The sequence below is a fragment of the Papio anubis genome, chromosome 6 (genome assembly GCF_008728515.1).
Source record: "Papio anubis isolate 15944 chromosome 6, Panubis1.0, whole genome shotgun sequence".
Classification (NCBI taxonomy): Eukaryota; Metazoa; Chordata; class Mammalia; order Primates; family Cercopithecidae; genus Papio; species Papio anubis.
Window position 1 is genome coordinate 106,703,011 of NC_044981.1, and position 24,899 is coordinate 106,727,909.

Below are 24,899 nucleotides of genomic sequence, written 5' to 3' on the forward strand. Positions count from 1 at the left end.
GCCCTTGGAGATCACTAGAATGTTAACAAGATCTCTATTGTCCTGTTTTCAATGAATGTTCTGGTCTTTTGTGTGTTGGGACCAGAAATCCCATGACATTTCTTGAAGGTTGCAGGGGAGGGAAAAGAGGGGATGTGGTGTGTGTGTATGTTAGTGTTTGTGTTCATTCACTGCCGACTTTATTTAGACAGGTGACTGCAATGATCTCTAGAGGCTATAGGAACGTGTTGAAATTAAGGAGAACCACCCCTCAAAGAATAAATGTTCTTGTATGTAAATTTAAAAAGAAGTTAACTTCAAACATCAATAAAAAATTTTGAAATTTGAATAAAAATTGTCATCCCTTTTCCAAGTGCTTTTCCCCAAGTCAGTTTACAATTGCTTTTAAACACTGGGCTTCTCTCATCAGTGTCTGTTTAATGAACTCATTTTAGGTGATGACACTGCTTCCTCTTCTCTTTCTTTGCCTCCTCCCTTCACATAACTACTTTTGCATTGTATTTTTTCTTAAAATATCTTCCTAACCCATTTTCCACTATACATTTTGATGTTTGCCTTCTCATTCATTCAGTCTTATTTGCAGTATATGGATAGGTCCCAAATGCTCCTGCGGAGGAAAAACTGCTTCACAAACATTACAGCAACATTTGCTAGAGGTAGAAAAAATCACATTAAGTAAATATCTAGATAGGGGGAAACTGTAGTTTTTTTAAAAATGTTGCTTTATGTTTAATGTTTGCATTTGAATGTTCACAAGATCAGCAATGAGTTCATTCCAATTCTCTATTTTAGTCTATCTATTGCCTGATATAGATCAAGTAGGGGGTTAGAATGAGACATCAAGCTGTTGGTATATGATGCTTTGAAAAACACTAGAACTTTCTCTACTGATTATGGACTTTGTAGTATAACATGAATTAGGAATGATGTGGGCTTATGTAAAATAGGAAGGCTGGATTTTTGGCCCTCTGGGAATTGGTAATCAAAAAGGAAATGCAGGGATTTAAAAAAAAAAAAAGATTTCAAAAAAGGGAAATGGTAGGTAAACTGGCAAATATTTTCTGTAAATATTCATAAAATGACTTATAATGAAATATTAAAACTTGTATATGAGTATTTTTTTAAAGTAAGACTGATATGAATGTGTATGAGAAAGAGTGTGTGTGTGTGTGTGTGTGCATACATGAGTGAGTCAGCTTAGATTGTTGGTTATCTGAATTTATTTTATTTCATGGCCTATTGTACTGCAGTTACTTGAACACACTTTGAGTTTCATAATTTTGTAGGTGTGCTATAGTGGAATAACCTTGCATCAAAGGAAATATCAATAAAGCCTGAGTCAATGGAGTAAAATATAGAGATTTTACTGTAAATTGAGAACAAAGGAACATGAAGGCAAATTTGTAAAGTTTCTTTGAACTTCCTATGCATCTGAGAAGCAACAAAATATGTTATATACATAAAACGTCCAAACTCTGTCCCCTCTTCCTAAAATCCTCCCACTAAGTCACATTGTTTTTGTAGGAGCTCAGTTGAGATTTGAAGGCCAAGCTATATATATGCTACATACACTAAAATCAACCTCAATCTATCTTAGAAAATTACAGCCATCACTATTGTATTATAAATGTCCAGTGTAACTTTCTTCTCATGGTTTGGCCAGTGTGTTCCTCAATTTAGCTATTGCTATTGCTCCATACATACAAACCAGCAAGCTTTAGATAGAGATGATAAATGCCAGCTGCCCTCGGTACATGTGTGAGTTATATTAGCCCTATAATTAAGGGCTGGTAATCTGGAGTCAAATATATGCCGACCAACGTGTCTCTTCATCCCTCCCCTGAATTAGATGCTGCCATAGCCTTGCTACCACCTGACTTTAAAAGATTCCGTCTTGTGAAATTCTGCCTTTCCTCCTCTATTGGCATGCTTTGTTCTCCTCTTTTCCTCGTTGATAGTTAGACATCATAATTTCCTAACAGATAACTTCTATATACAGCAACAATAACACTAAAACATTTATGAGTAAATGAAGCAAAAAACCTTCATGATGAAAGTTGTGAGACTTTCTAGAAAGTCCACATAGGAAATATAAGTTAAAAGACAAAAATGGGAATAATAAATATTATAAAAGCTATCAATTTCCCAAGATTAGTCTGTAAATTAAATTAATCTCAATCAAAACCCTAAGAAGGATATCATGAAAATTGATAAACTGATTCTAAAATCCATGTAATAGAATAAAAGGTAAAGAATATCCAGCAAAATTTTCAAGAAGAACAAAAATGGAGACCCTATTTTGTATCAAAATCTTCTACAAAATTACAGTAATTAAAACAGGGAGAAATTAGAAATAGACAAAACTTTCCAAAGGTACAGAAAACACATCATGGAAATATATAATTGAAATCTTAATATATGGCAGAGATGTCAATACAAATCAATGGAGAAAGCATCATTTATTCAATGAATGTCAAGGGGCAGTTATCGTGCATACAGAAAAAGACAAAAATTGATCTCTACCTCACACCATACACAGAAATTTATCCTAAAAGGATTAAGACCTAAGTATGCACTGAGTTTTTATTAAATACACAGTTTACTAAGAAAGACTTTTAATAAAAAATAAAGGTATAAAACATTTAGAATAACTTCATGGCATTAAGACAGGAAACAATTTCTCAAATATGACATGAAATAATATCTAACAAAGAAAAAAATTATTAAATAGGACTCCATTGAAATAAAAAGTTTGAACTTATAAAAGATGACTCAAAAAAGAGAGAGTCATTTAGGAGGAAAAATATTTGTGATCAATTACCAAGGAAACCATTTGAGTATAGAAGATATAAAGAATACCTACAAATCAGTAAGAAAAATGCAAAGAACCTATAGAAAAATTAGCAAAGGATATTACCACGCAATTCACACAGCAAGAAACCTGAGTGGAAATTAAACATATATGAGCAAAATTTAAAACGGCACCACCAAATGCTGATGAAAGTGTAGTACAGTGGGAACTGCTGGTTGGAGTGTAAACTGATAAAAAGTTTTGAAGAAAATTTAGCACTATTGACTGAACTTTAATTTGGAAATATTCTATTATCAAGCAATTTTATTTTCAAATAACCTTTTTAGAGAATGTCCATATATCTGCATAAAAAACATATGAAAATGTGGTCACATAATATGGAAAAACAAATTTAGAAATAACCTGTCTTAAAGTAAAAGATACAGAGATTTACTCAGAAAATTTGAGTGCTACAGAGCAGTTTAAGTGAATAAACTAGATCTGTGAATATCAACATATATCATAAATCTAAAAATATTGTTATTAAGTGAAAAATGCACAAAATGATGTTTACTATATGGCAAAATTTTGGAAATTAAAACCACGAAATATAGTACATATTGATTTTAAATTCATAAATGTATTTAAAAAGAAGTGGAATGAGATACATCTACCCTCTTAAGCAGGAGAAAAATGGAAGAAAACAGAGGCGAGTTCTAGCTTTACCTACTGCTTCATTTATTTTAAAGTTAAAAATGAAATGAAGAGAATATGGCAAAACTTTGGTATCTATTAGTATTTAATCTTTCCTGTAGGCATGTAGGTAATCTCATTATTGTCAGCTTTCTATACACGTAAACATTTCAAATTTTCCAAATTCACATTAAAAAGGAAAGCAAAGAATGATTTTTAAAAACTCAGATATAAATGACAATGAATATCTTACTTATCAAAATCCATGAGAATTCATATCAGAGAAAAATGAAGTCTTAATGTATAAAATGGCTTAAAATGAATCTGACTGATAATAAGTGAAATAAGCATTCATCTCAAGATGATTGAAAATAAACACTAACTTAAGTTACAAGGAATTAAAATAATTTTAATTTAGAAAAATTAGACTAATTATAATAACAAAAGCAAAAAAGAATTACGTGGAAAGGCAAAGAACAGCAGACTTTACTAATAAAACCAAAAGTTTTATTTTAAAGTTAAAAACATATATATGAAAAGCCAATCCCTGGCAAATCTAAACAGGAAAAAAAGAATGAAGACCTGAGTTTAAAAAAAATAAATAAAATAAAACATAAAACAGTGGAAGTGAGAAAAGAGACAATAACAAAAATTATGGGGGAGATTTTCTTCCAATATAAAATTCAACTTTAAAAGTTATAAAATAATAAAACTGGATCAAGAGAAAGATAATCCTCACATTCCAGAGCGTGAAAACATGTACTACATGTTCCACAACCTCTAGAGAACGTAGCACATAACTCCATTACCAAAACTTGCAGTTAGCCGTCATACACTCATACACAAAAGTATAAAGCCAATCTCAGTAATACAGAAGCAAAATCCTAAGTAAAATATAAACAAAATAGATTCAGCAATGTATTAAAATAAATTTTACATCATTTCCAGTACAATATACACCAGGACATGAGTGCAGAGATCGTTTTCCTGTTCTGCTCTGCGTGGGAAAGGAACTTAATCTGAATACCTCATGTCTTTGGTTTCCTTGAGCGCTGGCTTCTGGTGAGGTTTAGCCAATGGGAGGTATTGCAGGAAATTGGAGGGCAGAAGTTGCAGAAAATACGTGGTTGGTTCTCCAACCTTACAATTCCTGGTGGGATCACCAGGAGTGGCTGTCCATCCTCAGAGGTCCCACCTCCTGCTGGTCTGGGTAAACTCCTCTCCAATGACTTAGCTACCTAAGGCTTCTGCTTGTGTCTCCAGCTCCAGGGATGGTAGTGGCTCCTGCTATCACAATCTGTGGGTTAATTTAGCGTCCCCAGCCATCCCCTTTAGCCCTCCCAACACATCTGTAACTCGTTCCCTACATTTAATTCCCACCTTTGAACCACCAGACAGGGTATCCATCTTTCTGACCCTACCATGACTGATACAAAAAGAATGGTTCAATCAGGTCATTTTTATGAGTATAATGCATTTGCTAACTGATTATGGGAGTAAATCATGATAATCTCACTGAAAGAGGCTGAAAATGCTTTGACAAAATCTAACACTTGCTTATAATGAAATAAAAATGAAACCCACACTCCAAAATAAAGTCTAAAGAAGGGAAAAGAAGGCTAAAACTATAGATATTTTAAGATGATATCACTGCCCTGTACAAATTTACACTCTCACCAGCAATGAATGAAGAGGCCAAATCCTTAGTCTCAGCAATAGAACATACTATCAAATTTAGGTATTCAGATTACTCTAATACAAAAAACAAAACACTTTAGCTTTATTTTTAGATCCCTACTATGATGAAAACATCTTGTCATATGTTGATAAAGCCTTTTTCTCAACTGTCTGTTTCTATATATTTTGCTTTTTTTTATTGATTTATGAGAATTCTAAATATATGCTCTTTGTCTATTACATAAGTTGAAAATATATTTTCCCTCTTGGTCATTTGTCTTTTGACTTTACATATGTCCTGTTTACAGCATGCATAACATCATTATTTTTAGTGAAGTTTATCAGTCCTTTAGAGCACCTGAATTAAGAGTTATATTAGAAAGACATTGTAGTTTCAAGAAATTATTCCATGTTTTCTTCTAGAACTTCCATAGTTTTATTTTCCACATCTAATTCATTCATTCATTTAAAATTTATCCTAGCAAGAACTATGAAATACGGAATCAATGTCATTTTCCCCCAGATGACCATTCAGTGGTCACAACACTGTAAGTTAAACAATCTGTCTGTACCCACTGTTCATGAGGCCATTTTGTCCTAAGTCCTACATTCTTATGTATTTGGTGTTTATTTCCAGACTTTATTCTATTCCACTCTATTCCATTCTTCTTTCTATTTTACATATTAGCAGCTGAGACATGATAATAGCTTTTACGATTTTGTATTGCTATTCAAATCTAGAATCAAATGTTACTGTGAAGAAATTTGAAGCCAGGGTGATACTTTCCTCTTGCAACCTGGTTGTACAGAGATTTCTTTTTTATTTTTCTTTAAAGACCAATAATTTTGTTAGGCTGTATCTCAGTGTTGACCATGCTGATGTTCTTTCCCTCACCATGGGATACGACTTTTAAATATATTTGTAAATATTCTTTTATTTTTGAAAATATGTTTGAATTATATTTTTAAATACATTTCCCCTATTTTTTCTCACTTCTCTTTTTAGACTCCAATTATGTATATGCTGTACCACTTTTGCTTTACACTATATTGGAAGTTTGCCTCTAATCTTTTAAAAAACATTCATAATTTTTCATCCTATTTTGATCACTATTCTTGGTTCCACCCTTTAAATCTCTGTCTTTGCTTACTACAGTGTATGCTTTTCTTTGCGCAATTTACTATTTATTTTCTGCAGTTTTTATTCCACTTTTTTTCCCCTAAGTTCTGCCAGGGTGTTGCTTCAATTCTCCCTATTTTCTCATCATCTTTTATTTATGTTCTTGTATTTCTGTATGGTTTGTCTTCAGTCCATTTATTAGGGTATTTTTATGGTAAATCTCAATCTTTTAATCAGAGGTAGGTTGTGCTGTCTTATCCTGCCTACTTTTCTTAGGCATCTTTAAATCAATTCTATGATAACTCCTTTTTCTGAATCTTGGCTCAGACTTATGCCAATATTTTCTTAGATCTGCTATGTCATCATGCTCCAAACTTTTTCCCCCATGTATCTTCCGCTCTATCTCCTTGTGGTTCGGAAGCTTTTGTTGTGTAGCAGTGATATTGGCTTATTGCTTTACAGTAACGCCTCCTCTCACTAATAGTAAATACATATTTCTTGACTTTTTTGAGATCTGCCACCATTGTGTCTATCACATTTTACTTTTTCTAGTATGTCAGAAAGAGAGAAATTGGTCCTTAGAGCTGCTAAGTCCATACAGAAGGTTAGTCAGGACTGTGAGGCCAGACTACATGGTTTGAATCCAAGCTCTGCCATTTATCAGCTGTGTGATCCTCAGCAAGTTACTAGTTCCCTCTCTGTCCCAGTGTTCTCCTTTGTAAAATGATGATAATAATAATACTATGTACCTCTTTGAGGTTTATGGTAGATTAGCAATTGTAGAAATATCATCCACTATTGCTAGTTTAAGCAGAAATTGATTGATCAGTCACAAGTGTCACTTCCCTACAATAGTAACACACAATCACATATCTGCTGTGGTCTGATGGAGGCACCGGATATTTTCCTACTCTCTGACTTTGAGTTTGGTCATTTGACTTGCTTTGGTGAATAAGACAATAGTGACATGACAGAGCAGAGACTTGGGATGTGACTTTACCCATTTGGGTTTTCTCTATTGAGCTTCTGCCATTTCCATGAGAATATACATCAGGTAGCCAATAGTCTTCCAGCCTGAGCCTCAGAGTGAAGCATACCCAAAGGAAACTTACAGCATGGCATTACCCTAGCCAATGGGCAGACCTGCATCCTGAAGCCGACTCCTCCAGCCAGTTGAGAGGAAGAGAGAAAGTATGAGTTTTTATTATTTTAAGTCCTTACCCACAAAGATTACATGGAGTGTCAGAACTTGGGATAGATAATTTAGCATATCTCTCCTATTGCTAAAATTTTATGTGTTTTATGATAAAGTTTGAAGATCTATAATCCATTAAAAGACTGTTCATGTTTCAAAAGTCAGATTCATGATGAATTCGAAGTAATTTGAAAACTATTGTCAATTAGTTCTGATTTATATTTAGAGACAAAATTAATTCACTTTTATAATTCTGGAGACTAAAAAATGAATCATAAAGATAAATCAAAAGAAATCTTCTAAAGATAAAATTTAGGAGCTCAGGATGAAACCATCTGAAATATCTCTGAGTTCTTCATTCACCTTTTATAACCACAAAAAGTGTGTGTGGAGCAGAGAGTCAGATTTCTGAAGGAATTGATAATACGAAGCAATGAATAACATTCTCAGAACTTCTCTCTGACAACTGCCTGGTTTGTCATCCATTTCCTTATCTCAACCTTTTGGATATCATAAAACTATACAAAAAAGACATCTGTATCCTACAATGAAAGTTTAGATTTATTCAATAAATTGCCACATTTTATGGGTTGCATTGTTTAGAAAATGACAACTTTCCAGTTTAAGGAAACCACAAAGAAGATGTCGAATCAGAAATTTTAGAATTTACAAATCTACAGTTTTGGAATTGAAACAACACTGTCCTCTTCAATGACCTGTACTATTACATGTATAAAACATAGATGAAGTTTTATATATGCACAGTGCAAGGAAGCCCATTGACACCCACATGGGCATTGTTAATTATCAATATTGTCAGCATGGAATAAAAAGAACAACTTAAAAAGAACAAAAAATGGCCTGTCATTTGCAGCAACGTGAATGAAACTGGAGGCCATTATGTTAAGTGAAATAAGACAGGCACAGAAAGACAAATATCACATATTCTCACTCATATGTGGGAGCTAAAAAATTGGATCTCACGGAATTAAAGAGTAGAATGATAGATACTGAGGCTGGGAAGGGAAGAGATGGGAATGAAAAGAAGTTGGTTAATGAGTCTAAAAATGCAGTTAGATGAAAGTTCTAATATTCAATGTACAGTAGGGAAATTATAGTTAATAACAATTTATTGTATATTTTAAAATAGCTAGAAGAGAAGAATTGAAATGTTCTCTCTCCCTAACCAAAAAAGGTGGATGTTTGAGGCAATAAATTTCCCGATTACCCTGATTTGATCATTATACATTGTGTGCATGTATCAAAATATCACATGTACCCCCAAAATATGTACAATTATTATATATCAATAAAAAACAAAAAGAACAACAATTTGACAAAGCATCAAAACAAATAAGCATGTTTAAATTTTAGAAAGTTTATTGTAGTGTGAATATAGAATACTTAGGTGTCTGTATCTTGTTTGAAAAGAACAAAGTTACCAACCCTAGTTCGTAGTCTCCACAAAGTAGTGCCGCCTTGTAGCAATTTTGGAGCAATTTTATTTCATGTAGCAAAAAGCTTAGACATACTTGCTGAATTAGGATCAGATTCTGCCATCACACAGCAACACCAAAATCCACTAGTATCAAACAAAAGTTTCACATTTGGAACAATGGTGGCTCGAGACAATGCGGTGAGTATAATACGCTTCCTATAAAAAGCACGCAACCTCTTATTCTCTGTCAGCACTCACGGCTACACTAAAGGTTATGTTTGCTGCTGCTCTCTGTTGTCCTTAACCTCTGACATTTTAAAAAGTGTAAACGCACTGTGCTGTGGGACTCCTTTGTAAAGGGGGCTCTATAAGTGTAAATGGTTGTTGGTACAACCTCTCTTTGACTTCTGACTGTCACCTCCTGTTCCAAGTGGAACACGTTTTGCTGCCTTTGCAGAGTCCTTAGCAGTCCCCACATTTCCTTGGGGAGTCCATATTCCATCTGGCAAAACCATCATTGTAATTTGTCAAGGCAGGAAGAATTGTGCCCCAAAAGCGCAATGCTAAAGAAATAGTATTGTCTGCCTGGCTTCTCTAGCATAACACATTCAAAAGCCTTAAATAAATGAATGATCAACTAGACGCAGACAATGGTTTGGTGTAAATATGAGCTTATGCTGTAAGCATGTATTGCAGGAGGATCCGTTAGAATGGAAAATGGATGGGGCTTTTGCTATGCACGAGACGTGTCCCATGGAGTAACGTTAATGCAGATGCTAGAGCCTGTCTTAACTCCGGATAGAACTCTGCACTGATAAAGCAAGGGTCAAGGAACTTGATTTGCATCATTAATTTGAACCTTTTCTTTGTAATAACTCCCTCAAAGGAGCAGCCAAAAAAGGTACCAGATTATCCTCCATAAACATTGCTCTGTACATACACACACAGTGGATAGAATCCAGCAAATTGGCTTCTTTCCAAAGAGATACATTGTTGATCCTTTTTTGGAGTTGAAAATACAATGAATACCTGAGGACATTACATCTGAAGATGTCCCAGCTAGCAACCCTCTGCCACTAACATCACTGTACTGTCAACTTCGATGACAGATGAGCCCAGATGTTAGTCCTGGCTCTGCCACTTACAGAAACTCTGAGCCTTAGGCAAGCTACATGTCCTTTCCAAGTCTACATCCCCTCATCTATAAACTACTCCTCCCTGCCTCATAAGACTGTAACACATATCAACACTTAGCACTTAGTGTGCTTGTAATAAGTGTTAGTGATTGCTAGATTCATTGACACCCCTTGAAAGAATTGGAGGTCATTTACAATGAAAAGCAAATATGTAATAAGAATAAAAGAATGCAAATCTTATCAAGCAGAAGGAATAAATAATTATACCAGAAATATAGTGAAAACAGCTTTTGGCAGCCAAGGGCAAAGTAAGGTGGGAGAAATAATTCAGTACTTCTGTCCCTCCAGGATAGCACAGAGCATTGCACCAGCCCTGAGAGCCCTGCCACTGCCTCCACCTGGCTGTTCTCACTCCCATTCTGGCAGCTAGAGCAGCCTCATGGCACCTGGTCATTAATACTTCTCCAGATATCAAAAAATAAACTGATCGCCCAGTATCAGATGTAGCACAAAGATGTCATTTGTTTTCTAAGAAAGTTTGAAAAAAAAATACACCTTGGAGTAAATGAAATGATGTTAATTTTTTCCTTTGCACATATAGCCTTAAAAGAAAGGAAAACAGGGGCTGGGCACAGTGGTTCATGCCTGTAATCCCAGCACTTTGGGAGGCCGAGGCGGGTGGAGGTTGCAGTGAGCCGACATCGCGCCACTGCACTCCAGCCTGGGCGACAGACCAAGATTCCATCTCAAAAAAAAAAAAAAAAAAAAAGAAAAAGAAAAAAAGAAAGGAAAGCAGGAATTATTTCAGAAAAATTCCAGTATAATTTTTATAGTAGAGCTGACATTCCCACCACAGCAATTCTCAGTCTCTGTGTAATGCTTCAAAATGAAAACTTTAGAGTCTCTTGCCTTTATGTCATAATAGCTCTACCTCTAGCTCCTTCTTTTAATTTAGTCATTGGATGAAGACCTGCACCTCCTGAGTTTACGATTATATAACTCTCCTCCAAGAATACAAAGAACTCTATTATATCTGTGTGACAAAGTCTTCTCTCTGCATGTATTGGATAGGCAGAAAGAGTTTATAGATGTCTGATGGATTCTAGAAGTAATCTTACTGCAAAAATTCTGCTCAGCAAATTTTTATATATTGCATGTGCCTCTATCTTCAGTGAACAAAATTTTCTGCCTGTCATTGAGTATTCATTATATAAATCCATACAAAGATGATAAATTAACCAAATTAAATGGTCATGGAGGATAACAGATCAAAAGTTCATTTCATAAGACAGTCACATTAGACCATACCATGTGTAGTAAGTATAGCATAGATGGAAACAAATGATTAAGTTCCAAATTTAGAAATAATGTATTTCTTACTTCCCTCCCTGTATTAGTCTACTGACATAACAAAATATCATAGGTGGCTTAAATAGAAATGTATTTGCTCACAGTTCTGGAGTCTGGGAAGTGCAAGATCAAAGTGCTAGTCAGTTCAATTCCAGGTAAGGGCTCTCCTCCTAGCTTGTAGATAGCTACCTTCTTGCTGTGTTGTCATGTGGCAGGGAGAGAGAATTCTCTGGTGTCACTTATAAGTACACTAATCTTACTGGGTCAGGGCCCCACCCTTATGATTTCATTTCAGCTTAATCATCTGCTTGGCCTTATCTCCAAACACAGTCACACTGGGGGTTCGAGCTGTTATGTATAGATTTTGGGGGGATGCAAACCAGTCTATAGCACTCCCAAAACAGATAATTATCTCATTGTATTTGATCCCTTTTCCCTCCTGGTAGGTAAGTAAGCAAGCTGAATTACGAGCTGACCCAGGTGAAAAGTCAACATATGAAGAGAAAGTTGTAGCTCTCAGAGCCAGAAATCTGTCACGTGAAGGTCAAATGCCAGCCAGACAATATTAGATGGTGCCCTAAATGGAATTCCTGGCTTAGGGTGTCCATCATACTTGTGGAAATCCATGGACACTCAAAATAAACATTTTAGTCAAGTTACAATGTGAAATGGAAGCCCAAGGCTCCTGAAAGAGATGTGGGAGTGGGGAATGGGGCAACAGTGTAGTCCTAAGAGATAAAATTGGTAGTGATCCGAATGGATCCCAAAGACTCTGGGCAATACCCTCAGCAGCTCAAATTGTGCACATTTCTCTATGTGAGGGCAGCTTAAAGGCACTGGATACAAGTAGGCAATCGGATTGCCATCTTTTCATTGTTAAAGTAAACTCCAGAATCAAACAGCAATTCTGTGGAATCATCCTTAAACCATCTTAGGTAAATAAGAAGATTATGTGCATTTAAAACAGAAGAAGTTGCCTGATTCTTCTATTTGAGTGGAGAGTATATTTATATTTATATTTATTTATATTTATATTTATGGGTAAAGTACATAGCCCTTTAAATAGCTGGGGCAAAATAAGTTCTGAACTGCATTAAATGTGAATAAAGTCTTCAAATAATCAGAATTGACAACAATAACAAAGCAAATGTATTTGGACGAAATACAATTTCTACAGCATCAACTACATTTTGATAATGTAACATTTAACCTCCACCCAATTAGAAGAATCACGAGAGGGATTAATTTCTAAAAAAAAATAAAAATTTTTAAAAATTACTTATTTCCCATCCCTTTAATTCACTCTTTGCTACCTTAATGGTTCAATAAGTGCATATTTATGGAAATAAATCCCTTTCAAAATTTCTGTTAAGTACATTTCTTCCTCATTTGTTTTTTTCCTTCAAGTTTTCTGTATTCATTTTTAATGTTGCTGTCTTCTATACAAATGTCGGTGGAGGAGCTGGATACTAAGACCATGCCTAAAATGTGTCAGTGCTATCTATGAAAGTTAAAACTGCCAACTTTGGTGATTAATCAAATTTGCTCTAAATGGGATTAATTCGGGTGTAAGTATGAAGAAGATTGTCAGGGTGCGTGTCCCTTTTCTCATCTGTCCCCGGGTCTTTTTCTCCCCCTTTGCTGAATTGAAAATGAAGCTGAGCTATAATCTTGCTTGGCAGATACTGGATCCTTCCTTTGATAAACATCTAAAATGCTAATGAATGTGGGCTGCAGTTCTGAAAGAGGGAGCATAGGATTTGACAAGAATCTGGAGGGTAAAAAAGAAGAACTTTCTGACTTAAAAGAACTCTTTTTGTTCACATTTGGTATTGTTTCCTGAAGAAAAAATATTGCTCCACAGAAAAACAGAAAAAATTCTGCTACATCAAAATGCGGAAGCATGAAAAACTGATGAGCTTTCAGATTGTCCTCTTTTGCATGCAAATCATATCAGAAGTTCTCATTAGCATAAATGCATGAGCAACTCTAAATGCTTTTAATTTCCAATCTCAGCCAGCAGAGGAGTAATTTGTCACTGTCAGGGTGAAAATCTAAAGAGAAAAAAAAAGAGAGAGAGAAGGACTCCATGCTAAATTGGAATCATATAAATTTTTGATTTGCTAATTGACTGATGTTGCAGTTCAATCAGCTGCCTTGAAGGTGTAAATAATTCAATGTACAGTCAGAAATAAAATCATAACGTGCCTCTACCAAAGGCGTTTTAGTATTAAATGCAATGGGACATAACTGACCATGTCTTTTTTATGGATACCCTCTTTAGTCAAATTATAATTCTTCTGCAAGCAGCTATACTCATATAAACCAATAAAAACACCTCTCATATACCCCAAGTTCTGCAAGTAAGAGTCATTAGAACCCAGGAAACAGAGCTCTGCAATCTTTAACTGTGAGCCTCCCAGCAGGTTACAACCGAGGTTTCATGATCCACCTTCTGATGGTAGCCCACTAATGCAATCATAAAAAGAAACTACTGAAATAAAAATCTTATTCCTACTCCTGCTAACTTTCAATCTTTCCTTTCCTTTAATCTACTGCTTTAAATGTCATATGCAAAACGTATTTATCACAAAACTATCTCATTAGGGCAGGCATGATATGGATATTTTAAAAGCTACTCCTTGTGGTTTATTTTTATCATATAGTTCTTTAATATTATTATCTTTACTTTGAAACATTTTAATTTGTATCGTCCAAAAGTTAGTTTATAAATAATTTAAAAATATTGCTTAATTCAAAGTCAAGTAGAATAAATATGACTAAAGTCCCAACTTATTGGAACTCTATTTTATCTAGTAATTGGTATTTTATTTAGTAATAATTTTAAATAGGAAAATTGAAGAGTTATGCTAAAACCATGTTCAGGCACTTTCATTATGAAAAGTGAGCCTGATGCTCCAGTGAAAATACCAGTGCCCTGTGAGAAATGCAAATCGATTAAATTCAAATAAATTCATTCGAACTGTTTTTCAGTTATACAATATAGACTCTACCTCTAATTAATGTATGCATCTAAAGAGCTGTAAACAAAACCACAACCTATTGGAAAACTGACCTGTACCTACTGACATTTGTGCCTAGAAAGAAAAGAAATACCAGACTAAGTTCTGTAAACTTAATTCAGCAATCAGTGTGTTAAAAGAAGAACTTCAGACATTAAATTTAGCAAAGTTTCTTTAAATAAAGAACAATTCAGGAATCAAGCAGCCCTCTGAACCAGGAGATGTTCAGAGAGCTCCACCCAGCAACATGGGCAGGGAGTATTTATAGACAGAAAAAGGAAGAGACATATGGAAACAACTTGATTTGCCCCATTTGAGCATGGTATGATGAGGCCTTTGCCTTATGTGGACGTGGTCCAATCAGTTGGCAGTCTGTGATTGGCTGAAGTTGGGCTGCTCTGATTGGCTGAGACTCAGCTATTTGTTACAATAATATACTCTGGTTGCAGTTTACATGCTGAGTTAGGTAGCGTCTCACTAGGTACAGAGGCAGATTTAGGCCAAATTTAATTTAATTGAACAAATGTATCATATTAAAAAAAGAAAGATGGCTTCCCTCTACCTAACCTGAGTTTTCATAAGGCCACATGGTAGGTTCTGCCTTCAGCCCTGTCTCTAAAACCTTGCCCTCCAATAATTTTCCATCATTCTAGGGTTGTTTGGAAGTCCCGGGTAGAGCAACTCCATATCATGTACGGCAAATACAGTAAGTCTTGTGAAGTATGGGTAATGGGCTGGCTAATTTTTTTTTTTTTTTTTGAGACGGAGTCTCGCTCTGTTGCCCAGGCTGGAGTGCAGTGGTGGGATCTCGGCTCACTGCAAGCGCTGCCTCCTGGGTTCAAGCCATTCTCCTGCCTCAGCCTCCCGAGTAGCTGGGACTACAGGCGCCCACCACCATGCCCGGCTAGTTTTTTGTATTTTTAGTAGAGACAGGTTGTCACTGTGTTAGCCAGGATGGTCTCGATCTCCTGACCTTGTGATCCGCCTGCCTCGGCCTCCCAAAGTGCTGGTATTACAGGCTTGAGCCACCGCACCCGGCCTGTGCTGGCTAATTTTTTAAACATCCTTCCTCGTCATTGCCTCTGGGAAAGGTTAGTGCAACAGAATAAAGAGAACAAAAGCATGCCATTCCTAGCTTTCGAATTTTCAGGGTCAAGTCTCAAGAACCTGAACTTCTGAGCAACAAAACCTTTAGCCCCTTACCTCATAAAATGTTTAATAGAAACAATCGCTTCGAATGAATGCATGATCAATGAAAGTCAGTTTTTTCTGCCCCAGACAAAAATAACCAGAAGTTAGAAAGGAAGAGATAAACAGAAGGAAAGTAAAAGCAAAGCAAGAGGCGAAATCTGAACATACAAACAATGGCTGGACCAATGTAAAGATAGAGCTTGGACCCACTCCTGTAGCAACCTGCCCAGGAAGGCAACCCGGTTTCTATTAGGCACCCAGAGAGCCAGACTGCTATCTTTAAGAACAACCCAGGAAACGAAACAATAACTTCTCTAATAATCGGCCCAAAATGGCCAGGCACTGATTAATATAAATGACAATTTCACTCATTTTTGTCTCTACTTCCAACTCGGGACCCACTAGAGAAATCCAAACATGTCCCCTAAACCCATCCCACAGGCTGCCAGCTGCTGACACCTAGAGCTGGCCCTTTGCCCACTTTCAGAGCCCTCTGCCTACCTGGGAGCCTCTGCCAAAACACGAATGACTGTGGCCAACCCACTTGCTATAGCACGTTCTCAAAAAATAGCCTTTGTCTTTCTCATGTGGTTTGTTTTCATCTACTTCCAGAAAAAGGAGCCAAAATGTACAAGGCAGAGCTCATCCCCTCCTTGGCAGGGTGCAGTTGAACCTCTGAGTCAGGCTGTGGGCTCCCAGAGCATGGAGAACTTCTGCCTTGATTTCTGCATGGCTACTCCCAGAGGTGAGCAGCCTTACTGGGACCCAGCCCAGAATGGGGGACAACAGAGTAACAGCATCAACATCAACAAGCGTTTATTGAGTGCCTTCTATGCACCAGCATAAGAAGCCCTTGAAGGACTAAAAAATTCCATCCCCCACCCAGCAACTCCTCCCTCATTTCAAGGACCCTTTCTGAGCAAATATTTCCCAAACTAGCTGAGCTTCAGCTCAACCCTCTTTGCTAAAGCCCTGTAAAAACTCTATCCTCAGCCAGGCATGGTGGCTCACACCTGTAATCCCAGCACTTTGGGAGGCTAAGGCGGTGGATCACCTGAGGTCAGGAGTTCGAGACCACCCTGACCAATATGGAGAGACCCCATCTCTACTAAAAATACAAAATTAGCCATGTGTGGTGGTGCATGCCTGTAATTTCAGCTACTTGGGAGGCTGAGGCAGGATAATCGCTTGAACCTGGGAGGTGGAGGTTGTGGTGAGCCAAGATTGAGCCATTGCACTCTAGCCTGGGCAACAAGAGCGAAACTCTGTTTAAAAACAAAAACAAAAACAAAACCCTCCATCCTCCTTCCCCATGGCAGAACGTCCCTCCAGCGCCTCCTCCAGCTGTGGCATTCTGCATGAAGGTTCACTCTTTCCTGTGCCTCCACTGATTTTCCTCCCCACTGGTCTAAATGTTGTGCATGTTTGATTATATTTAATTGTCATAACAACTCTATGAGGTGGATCCTGTTATTATCCTCATTTTATAAGGGGAGAGATCCCGGCTGGAAAAATTTTCCTGGAAGTAATATACAGGACATAAGATACGCAGAGAGATACACTGACTGTGTCAACATAAGGCCAAGTTTCTTAACCTGGTCACTGTTGACATTTTGGGTGGAGAATTCTTTGTTGCCGGGGAAGGGGGGCCAAGAACTAGAAAGGAAAAGAGGTTAATATTTCCTTTTTACGTGCTTTTAAACTTTTGTTTTGGCTTCACATTTTAAAACCAGCATTTATTATTTTGTAATTTGAAAAAAACATCAGAGAAGGAAAATTTCACGGAAAAAGAAAGATCACTTTTGTTTTCTCAGCAGCCACATCACATTACTGGTTTATACTGAACTCATGATTAATTAAACTTTACAAGCCTTCTTTTACGTAAATCATTTTGTCTCCTCCAACCCGTACTCATAAAATTGATTTTTCCAACAAAATTCAGAGCCTTATATCTAATCTGTGATAAATTTCACATTCTTTGTTTTGGCCTTTCATTGTAAACTGGCAATTGCTTTCTTTAATTTTGACTCTTTCATCCAATTTACAGCCTATCTCTTCCAGTTATTTATCATCTGAAATTTAGGTCACTGCATTTCAATGCCAAAGTAGTGCTGCCAGGGAGGACAGAACTATGGAGCCCTGAGTTACCTCACTAGAGACCTCCTGCCAGGAAGTGGTAACACATTGATAAACATTATTTTAAATTGTTCTGCCAGCCAACTGTCACTGGGCCTAACTATGCCATGTGTGGGGTCCCAGCACCACTGTGACTGGTACCTTCTGGGGCTGTGCACACTTTACATGGCCATAGGTGGTAGCTCTGATCACCCAGCTCACAGTCCTCCAAGTATGTCTCACTGGAATGAGTAAGAGTCAAAAGACCATTCCACCCTGAGATTCTAGAACCAAATATGGGAGAATGAGGGGCCGTGTAATTGGGACCTCTTCCTTCGTCATCAACAACACCCTTGCATGAAATATAGGCCTCTCTTTCACTGTTAGGTGTCTGGTACAAAGAACATTAAATTGGATCTGTATATGCAAGTAAAACAGTTAAAATTTGGAAAAACAGGAGTTGTTCTATATGATCCCATTTTTGAAAATCAAGTTGTTATCATCCCCAATCTTCTGGAACCTCTTCCATCTACCATGGTGTCTCAGAAACTGCCAACAGTGGATGTGTGATCACATAGGCAGATTCCCTCAATAGCACCTGGTGTGATTTTGGGCCCTTGAACAAGCATTTTCTTCTACCAGAAGCGTTCTTCTCCAACTCTACCCTTCACTTCCTACCTTGTAGAATCCTACCCATTCTTCAGGACTCTGAGAAGTCTGTGAGCTCAAATATTCCCTTCTCCACACTAGATTAGGCCTCCGTTGAATCCTACACACGACCCTAACATGGAATACTAGGCATATGAAGTATCCTAGAGAACTTCATTTGCGTTTTTCCTTTCCTGACTCCTCCACTAGAGGATGAAATCCTCGAATGTGGGAACTGAGAATGACTGTTTCTTCCTTGTTCAGCGCAGTCTATGGCCCATGGTAAACACTCAGTTCATGCTCGATGGATGAATGCACGAACAAACAGATGACACTGACTTTGAATTCATTCAAAGCGGGGGCTTTATGACTCCTTCACTTCCTTGGGCTTCCATGTCTTTAAACATATTTGTTCTAAAATATCTTTCCCATTGGAATACAATTTTCCCTGAGGAGTAGGATTAGCAGAATTGAAGCTGAAGAGCTGTGCTCTTTCTGTCATCTGCTAGTGTGACATCATTTGCTCCCAGCAGAGGGCCTCTCTTCTTTGTTTCTTTCTTGTTCCAAATACAACTTCAAAGAATCTTTTTGTTGCCATTGCCATTTTTTGCAAGCCTCAGCTCACTCTTGGTGTCACTCTCCAGAAATCAGTTTTATAAATTTGAACATTTATCTTTATGTTCAACTACTCTCATGTCTAGCACATGCCATTTTCCAACAAGAGCTCAATACTGCAATGAGAAAATATGATTTGATTTGATTTGATCTTATTTTATTTTATCTTTGAAAATGTACGGAAAATATGGAGTTTCTTGTTTGATTAATAATACAGATAGATATCTCCTTGTTCTCCATACACACAACATTAACCTAATCAAATAAAACCTTGAATATCTAATACCATGAGAAATTGGCTAAATTTTTTGTTATAATAAAGGCTCATTCAGAGGGTTCTTTTACTTCAGTATCTCTAAACTTTAAAAAATTTTTAAATATTAAAGCTAAAATAACACTTAGAACTATTAAAGTTCACTCATCACCTTGATTTCACAAATGTCTACATACATTTTACGTGCCCTTCCCTATAAATAGAATTTAACCAACGTAATGTGGATGTGGTGGCTTTGTGCCATGTAAACTTGGTGCAATGCCCTGAATTCTCTTCTCTTTATGTTTGTGGGTAAAGAATGACCATAAAAGAAACGCCTGTGAGATTTGGAAGGCAGAGATAAGCAGTAGCCATTATGTTCCAAAGGTTGATGAAGGCCACCGGCACTGTTGCATTTCATGCACATTGCTGGAGACCTCTAGCCACCTCATTGGCAGGAGTCAGCAGTGGAGCAGTTCAGCTCCTTGAGCACCTGCTGCATCTCTAGTTTGGGGCAAGGTACTCTGTGCCACCTTTTCACAAAGACCAGCCATTTCTTCTGCAGATCACCTTTGTTGTAGAGGTTGGGAGCAGTGAGAAACAAGAACAGGCTCCAGTTTGTCCTCAGGGATTCCAGAGTGTTCCTGAAGGTTCTGACTCCCTCTCACTCATTCCCACTTCACGTGCAGCTTTTCTTCCTGACTGCCACACCTGCTAAGCTATAGCAAGCTCGAGCCCTTCGCCAGACACCGAAGCAACTGTCTTCCATAGACTTCTCCAACAGATCCCCATTCCCTATCATTCATAGTGGTTCTTCTTTCCTGTTGAACTCTGATACAATGTATTTACAAGGTTACTTTTTCATAGATGTTATTGCCCTCTGAAATATAGCTATACATACCTGTGAGTACACTGCCCATATGCCTTCATCCCATCTCAGAGCTAACCTGCATTTGGTTCTTGTATATGCCATGGCTCCATGCATCACCTTTTCAGAATGATTTCTTTGGTTATGGGGGAATGTTTAGCTCCTGTCTGGGGAAAGGTAGAATTGTTAGGAACTTAGCACTGCAGGAATGATCCTCAGACAATTAGGGATAGCAATCAGTGGATAAACACTCAAACTTCCTCACCTCATTTGAGGACAATTCTGAATGGGGTTTCACACAGTTTTTATGAGGGTCCTTATGTGGCTTGAGCCCCTGTTGCCCACTGCAATGATATCCTTAAAACACATTTTATTGTCTGTCTTCCTATCCCTACCTTCCTTCTCCACTATCACGGGGCATTTTTTGAGAACACTTCCCAAACTACTTACACCCAAATCCTTCTTCAAGGATCTGCTTTTGGTAAAATTCAAACTAATAGAAACTCTTTATATTCTTCTTTTAAAAACATCATTGTCTTGTGAAATGCAGAAAGGTAATAGCCATCTTACCATGTTTTGAGGTCATCATTTTATTATAGCTCTTTGTAGAAAATTTAATACAAGATTCCCAACATTTTCTAAAGACCTAATTTTTGTTTCTTCAAAGGTTCATAGCCTATATATTGCTCTCTTGTGCTGACTCTAGAGTTTCAAGGAGTAAAGATATAGGCACCACACCTTCCTCCAGGTGTGGAATGGTCAAACCAAAATTACCAGCTGAAAACCAGTACTTGACAAGGTGATGAAAGGCATTTGAAAAATGAAGCATGTGGCCATGTCCAGATCTCTTGTCACATCGTAACCAAATTTGTGGAAGAGCTGAGTAGATAAAATCAGTCTGAATTTTTTATTTCCCCATGATACAGCTTATACAATGCTTTATAAATACATTTGCTTGCCTTTCTTACAGTTTTTCTAAAAAAGAGTTTCTGTATATCACAGACATTTATATAGTTTCCATAGAGCTAAGTTCGTGCTGTTCCAAATATATAATAAAAGTCAGAATTATTTCAACTAGTTCTTTCAAATAAAAAATATTACCAGGAAAACTATCACCATGTGGAAGTCCAAGGTGAAGTTTGGGTTTGAGAGGAATACTTAAGACGAACAAAGATACAAGCTTAAACGATCATAAGAAATAAATACCTTATTTTCTTCCTTGTTTCTCTTTTTAAATGAGTGATAATCCTACCAATTGCATTAAGGTAATAGAGGCTGACAGAGAGGGAAGCAGCTACAACAGGGGCTGAAGATTCAGAAAATATGTGTGGGACAGGTCAGTGAGGTCAGTACTAAAGCTCTTCTGCCTGGGAGTTCACATGACCTTATGGCCCCAATGAGATAAGGACTCTATAAAGAGTCAATGCCCCAAATACCCGAAAGATTGACATCATCATTCAATAACCCAGCATATTCCAAATATTTTCCTTGTAAGTAGAAGGAAGTTATTTTTTGTATTTCCATTCCAGCAGAGTCAGTTAGGAAACTTGGATTTGAAAACAGAATTTGACAAACACACACTGTAAGTATGCTTATGTACCTTGATTAAAAAAAAAGTGATTGTAAAAGTTTACTTCTGTTTCCCAAGACAGAAATTCCCCTGTGGGTGAATAATTCCACAGGAAAGCTCAGAATAGATACACTTTAATTATTGGAGGGATATGTGCCACATTGGTTACCCACGAAAATTAGAGGAAGCAAGCATAGGTTAAAATTGATGGCCAACAGTCATCCAAATGTAAGTAGATTAAAGCAACAAAAAACTTTTTCCCCTTTGGCTAACTAAAACAGCTGTTTCATATGCTTCTGGCTTCTTTTCATCAAAGGCTATTACCTCTTTCTCCTCCATGAAATACAGTAATACTTGCTAACCACAATAATAGGAATAATATAAATGTTGTAATGAGTATAATTTTGAGTGCCTCACTGGGAATCATTTGAATGTAGAAAAAGAGTTTTGATAATAAGAGAATTTCAACTTATTATATTATATTGCTCAGTATTAGAAATAATCAGATTCTCTATTTTCCAAAGGCCTTAGAGTCTTAACTCAACAGCCTGTTATAATCATGTACATCAAAAATATTTTCCTTAATTTGGAGAGTGAAATTTGTTTTGCAAATCAAAAAAGAGCTTCCAACACAACTAGAACATGGTGAATGGAGAAAAATTATTTGGGGGATGCACCTTGTAGTTGCTCCAGTTTTAATTTGTAATATCCATTTACTATTTTCACAGTTTTGTTTCTAATGAAAGTTTTATGCTCTGCAGAAATTCAGTGCAATGAGGCAGGACCAGTATTGTTTTTTGTTATGCATTTACAATCCAATCTTTTTTTTATTTATGCTAAGCTATTGTTTTAGATGATTCTTAGTTTTTGCACAATACTATGGCTCACTCCTGAAAAAAAGTATGCAAATATTTTTATTTTGTGAAAAGTGGAAGGTAAAATCATGCATTATACTGCTAAAAAAAATTATTAGCTCTTGCCGAAAGCAAAATAGCTGATCTTTTGCCATGCTGTTGTATATGGTTACTAATTTCCTATTAAGCATTTTTCTGTGATAAACAGACTAGTCCTTCACAATGCCAAAAGACAGATGATGCTTTAATAACTCCGCAAGGCTTCTTCTATTTCTCAAAAGGGTCTTTTCAAGGAAATCACATCTATGGTTTTCTCAGAAATGCCAGGGATATAACCATACCTCAGGCAGATTTAATTGTAACATTAATTAAATGATCCCCTCATTCACTACTTAATAATAGACTCATACAATGATAGGGTTGAAAGAGGCCTTGAGAGGTCAATGGAGTCAGCACCTACATCCTCTGTAGGGACCACGGATAAACTATTCTAGATCCACAGAAAATGATCTTATGTTCAAATCTTAGCATGGAGATTGCATCTACATCCACTTTTCATGATGTAATTCATGAATTGTCATGCTGCTAATAAAAACATACCTGAGATTGGGTAATTTATAAAGGAAAGAAGTCTAATTGACTCACAGTTCAGCATAGCTGGAGAGGCCCCAGGAAACTTACAGTCATGGCAGAAGGGGAAGCAAACACATCCTTCTTCACATGGTGGCAGGAAGGAGAAGTGCTGAGCAAAAGGAGGAAAAGCCCCTTATAAAACCATCCGATCTCATGAAAACTCACTCACTGTTATAAGAACAGCAGCAAGGGGATCACTGCCCCCATGATTCAATTACTCCCCACTGGGTCCCTCCCAAGATACATACAGATTATGGTAACTACAATTCAAGATAAGATTTGGGTGGGGACACAGACAAACCATGTCAGGAATGAGCAACACAGAATATGAGAAAATTCTTCCAGTAAACTCTTTAGTGGCCACTTTCAGAGTAGCTTGAGAGCATCTGGTGTCCAAACTGTAGGTCAGCTCCTATTGTTTAGTTTCTCTCATAAACTGTTCTCTGTCTGGGTTAAATATGCCCACTGCTTTCAACTTATAAGCAGTAGCTCTATTTTTCTTACTTCTTAGTTGGCATTGGTTACTCTAAATGTTCTTAAAATTTTCCATATTTTGCTTTATTTCTGAAATTTACATATGGAAAATGTACAGATATGACCAATGTAGAGTGACAAAATCACCCCTGACAAAACTCACCAAATTATGCAGCAGAAGAGGTTTGCTTTAATGGTCCATTCTGCCAACCACCAACAGCCTGGGAGTTAGCTCTACTTACCAATCCCATTCCTAATATGCAATATGATAAATATATGCAATTTATATAAATATATATTTATATTTTATTAAATAAATATATAAAAATGTGATAAGTATATGATAATAATTGCATTTATCAGTATACATGCTTTATAATTTCACTATGAGTTATGTATTAGAATCTGATGAATTTATTCATGCACAAACAAGTAAATGTACCTAATTTTAAGTAGAACTTCAAGAACTTGGTTCATATTCTGTTGTTTCCATTGATGGTGATCATGATAATAGTAATAAATAAAGTGAATGTATTTATACTGACTTTTATTTGCATCAGTAATTACTTTATTCCCATAAAAATCAAAGCATTACATTACATCACAGCTATCCCCCTAAATCCTTGTATTATGCTTGGAAAATGTCAAACTGGAGGTAACCTGGCACATTCAAGGAAGAATAAAAATGATGTGGCTGAAGGGTAAGAAGAAACAAGGGAGATTATAGGAGACTATGAGAGAAGAAAGGCAGCCAAACAGTGTAAGTCCCTTTAGGACAATGCAAGGACTTTGACTTTTACTCCAAGTAAAATGGGAAACCATTGGAGGTATTTGAGTGAAGAATGACATGATTAAAAACAGAACATTCTTGCTGCTATTTTTAGAATACACAATGAACAAAAATGGAAGCAAGATAAATTAGGAGGTTATTGCAAATAAACAGGTAAGAGATAACGCTAACTTGGACCAGAGTATCAACATTGGGGGTGTTGAAAATGTCGTATTTCTTTTAATTTAGTATGAAGATAAAGCAAAGAGGATTTCATGATGGGCTAGATATGAGGTATGAGAGTGAGTCAAAAGAGGACACTGAGTTTGGGGCTAATGGAATTGGAAGCATTAAATTGTGATCATTAAAATGAGTAAGACTGTGAAGGAACACATCTGGCAGAAAGATGAGGGTTTTTTCCTTGCGTGTTATGTTTGAGATACGCTCTGAAATTCAAGTTTAGTAGTTGATTGGATATGTGAGTCC